Raw genomic sequence first — 10,025 nt, 5'->3', positions numbered from 1 at the left:
TTACTAATTGTATATTTATTCCCTTGGCCAAATCGTCTTTCTGTTTATTTGTCATATTTTTAGCAATCGTTTTAGTTATTTAGTTATTATTTACTTTTAATCTGGCTACTTCTCCATATTCCTCCAGTACCTCCATAAACCTCAAACCCGATTGTAATGGTTCCTCTAGTATGAAGACTAAATAATCCGCAAAAGCTTGTAATTTGTAACTTTCTCCTTTGATTTCCAATCCTTTAATCTGTGTATCTTTTCCTATTATTCTTGTTAGTACTTCCAAAGTCAATATGAATAATAATGTGGATAATGGACACCCTTGTCTCATGCCTTTATGGATTTTAAAATTTTTTGTCACTTCTCCATTCACTATTGCTCTAGCCTCCTGTTTGGAATATATTGCCGTAAACATGTTTAAAAATTTATCACCAAAATCCATGTATCTTAGTTGTTGCAGCATAAACTTCCATTTGACATTATCAAAGGCTTTTTAGGCATCTAGAAACATCCATACCACTTGCGTCTTGCTGTGTATTTCATAATATTCTAGTGTATCAATATTATTCTCATATTGTTCCTAATTTGTCTTTTTAGCAAAAAGCCATTTTGATCCACATGTATAAATTCATTTAGAAATTCAATCTTTCAGCTATTATTGACACAAAAATTTTATAATCTGTATTCAACAGCGAGATAGGCCTATAGTTTTTAATTTAATTAAAGTTAAGTCAGTATTTTCTTTCGGAATCAATGCGATATTTGCTTCTGCCCATGATAGTGGAATCTTTGCCTCATTTAACACTGCATTATATACCTTAATATATAATCTATAATAAATAGACATAAGATATGAATAGAGGAATGCAAGAAGAAAGTAAGATTCTATCCATGAACATTAATGGACCAAGCGTTTGAATTTTCATTACATGACCCTGGGATGTTGCAACATTCATAAGTGTGAAAAACAGTCATGTCACTTTTTCAGTGCTGTTGTAACTTTGAATGGTCACTAAATGAAGTGTTGTAAATCGAGGACTCCCTCTATTGCTATAAAAGCATTTCAGGTGTACTATTTATTTGTTTATTTATTTATTACATGTATTTATATGCCGCCATTCTCCCGAAGAACTCAGGGCGGCGAACACAAGTTAAGAAACAAGTACAGTAAAATCCCATTTTAATCCAAATAATTAATTAATAGTAAATAATAAAACCCAGAGTCAGAGTCTGCCTATTTGTTTGAATAGCCAAGTCTTCAAGTCCCAACAGAAGGAACAGAGATCCGGAGCCGTCCGGAGCTCGGTAGGTAATTCATTCCAGAGGGTGGGAGCACCCACAGAGAACACCCTACCCCTGGGCACAGCAAGACGTATACTATACTATACTGTACCAATGATGGCTAACCTTTTTGCCATCTTGTGCCAAAAATGGGGGGAGCCCGGGGGGGTCGCATGCACACATGCCCACATCCATAATTCTATGCGCCCCTCCGTGAATGCGTGTGTCAGCGTTCCAGAAAAGCCCCAACTCCAAGTAAAGACGCAGAAGCAAGCATTTTTCCAAAGTTCTCTTTACTAGAATAGGCAAACTGGCACATCTGGGAAAACCCAAATCTGAAAAGCCCGGGTTTTCCTTCAGTAAGTCAAAGCTCCCAAAACCATCCCCTTTCCCCCCAGTCGATCACATGCTCCAATCAACGTCCGCTCCATCTCGATCCAACCCCCTGACCACTCCTTCTCCAGATGCTGGATCGCCCTGACCTTGACCGACAGGAAGAATGCTATTATGTCTACTAACAACCCCTCTCCTTAATCCCCCCTCCTCCTTTCCCACATATGAGAAGATGGCAGCATTGAAGCTTCCAGCCTAATATGGCTTCCAAAGCTGACAGCGTGCGCAACAACCCCTCCCCCAGTGCGCTCCCCCTGCTTTTGGCATGCAGTGGCCCAGTGGGCCCGGTAGGCCCATTTTTCACTCTTCCCAGTTAGGGAACGGGCTATTTCTGGCCTCCCGAGGCTTCTAGAAAGGCTCTGGAGTCTGGGGAGAGCGAAAAACGGGCCTCCCTCCCCCAGAGGCCCTCCGGAGACCAGAAACAGTGTGTTTCCTGACTTCTGGTGGGCCCAGAAGGCCTGAAAATCAGCTGGCCAGTGCGCAGGTGCATACCGGAGGTGAGCTCATGTGCCCACTGATATGGCTCCGTGTGTCACCTGTGGCATGCGTGCCATAAGTTTGCCATCATGGTACTATACGCTGGGGTTCTTGCTGCCTTAAATACTGTTGTAATTTCTGAATTAGGTCTCTCAGAGAAATGGTTCTCATGACCTCACAGCCAGGTCCTTTTCCAAAATCTCAGCTGGTGCTGCCAAGCTCCAGCAAGAAGAGAGAACCAGCAGCCAACTCTAACTTGCCGCTTAAGACATGGGCAGCATGGAACTCAGCAGGAGCCTCTACCATCCAGCCTGCAAATAGGAGGAAGGCAGAGATGCAGAGAATGCTTGAATATGCCAAAGGCCTGCTAAATGTGACAGGATTAATTGGAGAGAAAACTAAAGCAGATCAAGGTCAACTCTGCTTTGATGGAGTCAGGGGCTGTTGCTATTCAGTAAGTAGCTTTGCTCCATAAGGGCTGTTGGAACAGTGTTATTGTGAAGGCCTCAAGTTAGTTCCTCCTGGGAGAATTTCCTGTTTCCTTAAATTCTGACCTGGTGCTCGACTCCACACACTGCCATTTCACTATGGTACTTCAGCTCAGGGGTGAAATGCTACCGGTTCGCCCCAGTTCGGGCAAACCGGTAGTAAAAAAATGCTTTAAAAAAGTAAAAAAAGGTTCCAAGGATTGCGCGGATTGTCAATCAGCTGTGCTGTGCAATCATTGGAACCTTTTTTTTACTTTTTTAAAGCATTTTTTTTACTACCAGTTCAGGTGAATAGGTAGTAAAAAATGCTTTTAAAAAATAAAAATAAAAGGCTCCTGACGATTGCACGGCACAGCGGAGTGTGCACTTCCAAACTGGTAGGGAAGGTAAGAAGATTTCACCCCTGATTGAAACTTATCAAGGAGAGCTTCAACCTAGAAATAAGGAGAAATTTTCTGACAGTGAGAACAATCAACCAATGGAACAGCTTGCCTTCAGAAGGAGCTTCATTACTGGAAGCTTTCAAAAAGAGATTGGACTGCCATTTGTCAGAAATAGTGTAGGGTCTCCTGCTTGGGTGGGGGGTTGGACTAGATGACCTACAAGGTCTCTTCCAACTCTGTTAATCTGTTAAAGGTTCTGGTGAGTTGGCAGAGGCAAATTGACAATGGCGAGCTGGCGGCTGTGAGCTGGCCTCGCCCTACTGGCCACATCATGTCCCATTCTAGTCCAGGGGTCTACAACCTTAAACACTCAAAGAACCATTTGGATCCATTTCCCACAGAAAAGAAATACCGGGAGCCACAAAACTCTTCTTGTGCCTGATTATTTTTTGAGCGGCCACAAAACTAGCATATGTAGTTGAATTAAATGTTCTGTTTTCTTCTGAAACTTTTCTTTTCTTGGATTTATCCATGGTTGACCTACCGGGGGTTGAAAAGTTCAATAAATCGTGTGCCAGTGGATGTTGCACATTGGTGGTTGTGCAGTTTTCATTGTTCCATTTAATTTCTTCTTTCTAATCTTCAATAAATCCTCCAGTGAACAGATTATGTATACTAAGTCAAGTTCTCTGAGTCTTTTCCTCAAAATAGTCAAGTTTAAATAACAAGCAACAAAGTTTCTCTTTTCAAATAACAAGCAGCCTGGAATTTACACTTTATCTTTTCAGCTGGCAACCATTTATCCATCTCCGTTTGTCTTTTCCCTTTGCTTTTGAAGGCATAATTATTTCCTCTTCTCCTTCCTCTCTCCCAAACATAGTCCAATCTCATTTATCCACCAAAAAGTAAAGGAAAAATATATCCAGATCTGTAGTCAAACATTTCCAAAAAGTCAGTAATTTATGTTATCCACCAACAGGTCTTTCGTCTTTATGCCCCAATAGTTCTCAGCCGCTGTTAATACTGGGGCAGACTAATTGTAATTCAACATTTGTGGGTAGTTCCTGCCTGGGTTGATGTCCACTCACCCAGCATACAAACTCCCGGCTCCGCTCTCCGCTTCTCCGCTTCTCCTCCTGCGCATTCTTGTATCCCGGTTGCCACGGTCTCAAGGCAGCCGCCATGGCCGCCGTTCCACCGCCGCCGGCGCAGAGGGCAAGCCTACGGCCCCGAGGAATCTGCCCGTTCCTCTCGGCCGTCTGAGGGTCCCTCTCTATCCCCCTGTCCCTACAAGACAGGGTAGGTCCAACGACCTACCAGCGGGGGCTTGGCAGATGGGGTTTTCCCGGGGCTCCGAAGAGCCTGCTAATTCCCCGTCTGTATCACCGCGGCGCCAACCGGAAGTCCCTCGAGATTGTATATTTCAAATATTTTAGAGATGCCAGTTCTCTAAGGATCCAGACCTGCAGCAATTATTAAATTACTTTGTTACATTGCTGTTGTCTATGTGGCAGAACCTGACAGTTGTGAAGCCTAGCTCAAGAACGATGTAACACAATCCAGTCAAAGTTCAGTTCTTTATTTGCTTTAATATTTAGACAGACTCTTACCAGACTAAACCTTTACTACCTTTATCCCAATCAATATATCCTTGGAGATTCTAGGGTAGGGGTGTCAAACTCAATTTCATTGAGGGTCACATCAGGATTGTGGTTGACCTTGGGGGCTGGATGGTCATGGCCAGGGTGGATGTGGCCACCTTTCCTCCTTATCTCCTAATTCCCATCTCCTTCCTTCCTTCCTCCCTCCCTCCCTCCCCCTCCCTCCCTCTCATTCCCAATTCCTTCCTTCTTTTCCTCTTCCCCCTCCCTTCCCTTTCCTGGGGGAGAAGGTGACTCCCCCCCACTTTTAAATGTGGCCTTTATTAAGAGCCAGGGATGCCCACTCAGGTTTGTTGCTTGTTTTTTCCCCAAAAAAAGAGAAATTGCTGGTCCAAGGTCAGCATTGTAACTTTTTAAGGATTTGAGAAGCCATTCTTTTAATTTTGGGATTTCACTTTTTGGGGCAACCCCACTCCTCCTTCCTGCACCTCCTTTGTTTCCAATGAAAAAAGAAATGAGGGAAGGGAGAAGAAGAGGGGGAGAAAAAAGCCACACACTCACTGGGATTTCTGTGACTATTCTTTCTTGACAACAACTATTAGTACATAGCATTTCTTTCTTATTCTTTCTGGTCATGGCCCAGTTCTTTTTGGTTCTATAAATGCATACCTGAGCCAGAACAATGAATCCAATACAATATATTTTGCCTTCTGAAATACATGTTTCCTGAGAGGAGTTGAGAAAGTGCTGTGAATAGATGAAAACATAGTTTGAAGCTTCAAAATTGTCAGATGTTAGATTGAGGTATAGAACAGAGGAAGAGGCATTACACAAATGCAGCTTTAAAATGCTGGTCAAGAGATAAAGAGCATTTTCCTTCTCCCAAGTATAAGGCAAAGTGAGAAAAGAGGTGATTGCTTCACGTTAAGTTGAACACATTCACAGGGAGCTTAGTGTGTTCGGAAGATGGGATCATATAATATGGTCTCCCAAAATCAATTTAAAAAGGGGCTAGCTGAAGTGGTTAAGTGAAGTCACATCAACAGAATGTGATTTGGTTGTATTTTGGAATGAGAGATTTTTTTAATATCTCCTTTGAGGCAAACTCTATATTTTTCCCCTTTTTCTTAATACTACATTATATTGGGGAGTTAGAAGATTTAAATGGACAGAAAGAAGTGAAAAAAGAATATCAGATGGGAATTATATTACCAAGCTTCTATCCTAACCTGGCTAAAAGAGTGGATAGAATTAAGAGATAAAAGAATCTTAGCAATAGAGGGACACAATTTACAAGTAGGATGGCATGCATTCCTTTGAGACGAAAAACACAAAACACATAGCTATTTCAGAAGACACAAATTAAGGAATGCATTACTACAAATTTGGATAAAAATAAAAAAACAGCATTATACAAAAATACCAATCTGGATTTCACCAATGGAAGCATTAAAATACCCAAATTTAATTGAGATGGATAAGATTATAAGATATAGGAATGTACTAAAAGAACAAGGAAATTTGAAATCGAAACAGGAATTAGAACAGGATTTAAATATTGAAATTGATTGGTGGACATATACGCAAATTCAGTCTAAACATAGAGAAGATATAAAATTATATGAAATACAAAATGAGCAACATGAACTAGACAAAATTATACAAGGGACAGAGGAGAAATTAATTAGTAGGATATATAAATTTTTACTGCGGTACAAGATGGAAGACGAGGTAATTAAAGAAACAATGATTAAATGGGCCAAAAATTTTAATTATAATATAGAACTGGAGAGATGGGAGAAAATGTGGCAAATAAATACGAAATTAACTATGTCTGTGGCATTCAAGGAGAACCAGTTGAAGATGTTCTACAGATGGCACCTCCTACCGGCAAGGCTTGCTAAGATGTTCCCGACCAGCTCGCCAATATGTTGGAAATGCAACAAGATCTATGGAACATATTATCATCTTTGCTCTTTTTTTTTTATTGAAAAGTTTTACAAAAAGATTCCCCCCCAATATTCCCCCACCCTTTCCCTCCCCTCATCCCCCCCTCCCCCCCAGACTTCCCAGAGCAAAATACAAGGTATTTCAGTTAACAATCATAAACTAAATTAACCTATCTATCCTCAGACTACTAAATCCCCCCCTGACCCCTTAACTCCACTATAAATAACATAATACTTCTAATACTTAACATTCATTCATAAGATATTTGATATTTTCTTGTCTGATACTTATTTTGAATATAATCAATCCATCTTCTCCATTCCGATACGTATCTTTCTTATGTATAGTCCTTCAAATACACTGAAATTTTCACCATTTCTGCTAAATTCGTTACTTTCAGTATCCACTCTTCAATAGTAGGCAAAGAATCTTCTTCCAGTATTGCGCTACCAACAGCCTGGCTGTTGTTATTAAGTTCAAAATCAATTTAGTCTCTAATACTGTACAATCCGTCGTTATACCCAGTAGAAACAATTGAGGAGTAAATTTCAACCTTTTTTTCAGAATGTTCTGCATCACCCACCAAATTTTTATCTCAAATGCCTTGATTTTCTTACAGGTCCACCATATATGACAATAAGTTGCATCATCACATTCACATCTCCAACATTTAGCTTGAAAGTTCGGATACATACATGATAATTTTTTAGGATCTAAGTGCCATCTTTAAAACATTTTATAAAAATTCTCTCTCAAATTTTGTGCTTGCGTAAATTTAACATTTCTGACCCAAATCTTTCCCCATGTTTCCATCATCACTGGTTCCTGAAAGTTTTGTGCCCATTTTATCATACAATGCTTAACCAATTCCGTTTCTGAATCTATTTCCAATAAAGCGTTATACAACCTTTTAATATGCATCTGACTTTGATCTTTAATCTGTTTCACCAAATTTTTCTCATTTTGCATGACACCAATTTTTTGATCTTCCCTCCATCTAGCTTGAAGCTGACCGTACTGAAACCAAGTATAAATTATCCCTTCTTTTAATACATCTAGAGATTTCAATTGCAGCTTACCCCTTTCCAAAAAAAGAAGCTCTTTATAAGTAATCACCTCTGTTTTTTGTTCTATACTTATATTTTCTATTGCATGTCTAGGATTTGCCCATATGGGTATCTTATAGTTTAACTTATATTGATACTTTTTCCAAACCCTCAGCAACGCATTTCTAAGTATATGACCCTTAAACACTTTATCCACTTTTTTTTCATATAACAGATAAGCATGCCATCCATATAACAAATCATAACCTTCTATATTTAACATTCTCTCTTCAGTTAAATTAAACCAATCGCTAATTTGTGATAAAACAGCTGCTTCATAGTACAATCTTAAATTAGGCATTTTAAGACCTCCTCTCTTACGTACATCCTGTATAATTTTCAGTTTCACTCTTGGTTTCTTCCCACCCCAAATAAAGGTATTAACCCCTTTCTGCCATTCCCTCAAGTTTCCATCTTTCTTAAGCATTGGTATCATTTGAAACAAAAATAAAAACCTAGGTAATACATTCATTTTTATTACTGCTATCCTTCCCAGTAGAGATAGTTGTAGCTTTTTCCAATTTTCCATTTCTTTCTGCACTTTTTGCCAAAGAACTTCATAATTGTTTTTAAATAATTTCGTGTTTGAGGCTGCAATATATACTCCTAAATACTTAACCTTTTTAACTATTTCAAATCCCGTTATTCTCCCTAAATCTTCTCTTTGAGATATGGACATATTTTTAGTTATCATCTTTGTCTTGTGTTGATTTACTTTAAATCCAGATACCTTACCATATTGACCTATTATGTCCAACATATGTGGAGCCGCTTCTATAGGTTGAGATAAAGTAACAACCAGGTCATCTGCAAATGCTTTTAATCTATAATCCTGCTGTCTAATTGCAATTTCTTTTATTTTATCAGAGTCACGTATCTTATTCAACAAAACTTCTAAAGATAAAATAAACAACAATGGAGACAAAGGACAGCCCTGTCTTGTACCTTTCTCAATTTTAAAAACATCTGTTAAACCTCCATTAACTATTATTTGTGCTGTTTGTTCCTGATATATTGCTCTAATTGATTGTATAAAACACTCTCCAAAATGCATTTTTTCTATTATCTTAAACAAAAATTGCCAATTCAATCAATCAAATGCTTTCTCTGCATCCAAAAATATGAACGCTGCAGGGACCTGGTTGTTTTTTTTCCCCAAATATTCCAATAAATTTATAATTTGTCTAACATTATATTTCATTTGCCTCCCTTTTATAAAACCTAATTGATCATTATGAATTGTTTGTTGCATAACTGGCATTAGTCTGTTCGCTAATATCTTGGCAAAAACTTTATAGTCAGTGTTCAAAAGTGATATTGGCCTAAAATTTTCAGGTTTGGTACAATTTTGATCTTCCTTCGGGATCAGTGAAACAAAAGCTGTTCTCCAAGAGGGTGGAACTCCTCCCCCTAATTGAATTTTACAAAATAAAACTCTAAGCGGTTCTACCATTTCAGACTGTAAATTCTTATAATAAACAGCTGTTAATCCATCTGTTCCCGGAGCTTTCCCTATTTTTAACTGCTTAATTGCTGCAATAATCTCCTCAGAAGTTATTGGCTGATTCAATCCTTCCCTCTGTTCTAACGTTAATTCAGGAATATTCTCTTCCTTTAAGTATCTGTCTATATCTATACCTTGTATTGAGTCACTAGCATATAACTTTGTATAAAATTCTAAAAAAGCCTTTTTGATCATATTCTGTTGGTGTACTTCCTTACCTCTAAATTCTATCTTACCAATGACTCGTGATTTCTGTTTTTTCCTCAGCATATAGGCCAACCACCTACCTGGTTTATTGGCATTACAAAATATATTATATTTAGCATATTGTAAACTAGTTGCCACCTGATCAGCCATTAACATATTAAATTGCTCTCGTTGTATATTTATTCTTTCTTTAATTTTCTTATCTCCTGGATTGAGTATAAGTAATTGTTCTTTCTTTTTTATTTCTTCCTCTATCTCTTTCCGCTTCTTTTGTTGTTATAATCTATGTTTATTATTCATATGTATTAAAGTATGCCTCATATAAGCCTTACTAGCATCCCAAATCATTTCCATAGAAGCACCCTTATGCATATTAATAGCAAAAAATTCTTTCATTTGTTTTTTAAACTCATTCACATTTTCTTCATATCTAAATAAATTTTCATTTAGCCTCCAGGACCTCCTTTTTCCCCTCTCTTGTTCCAATTCCACCCAAACCGGACTATGATCAGTTAAAGTTCTTGGACATATCTTCATCTTCTTCACCCTAGAAATAAAATCATTTGTGGTTAGTATAAAATCAATCCTGGAGAAGGATTGATGTCTATCAGGAAAAAAAGTAAAGTCTCTCTCCTCCTCATTGC

This window comes from Pantherophis guttatus, chromosome 3 (genome assembly GCF_059756535.1).
Source record: "Pantherophis guttatus breed Tessera chromosome 3, ASM5975653v1, whole genome shotgun sequence".
In the NCBI taxonomy this organism is placed as follows: domain Eukaryota; kingdom Metazoa; phylum Chordata; class Lepidosauria; order Squamata; family Colubridae; genus Pantherophis; species Pantherophis guttatus.
Note: the sequence above shows the minus strand (reverse complement) of the source record.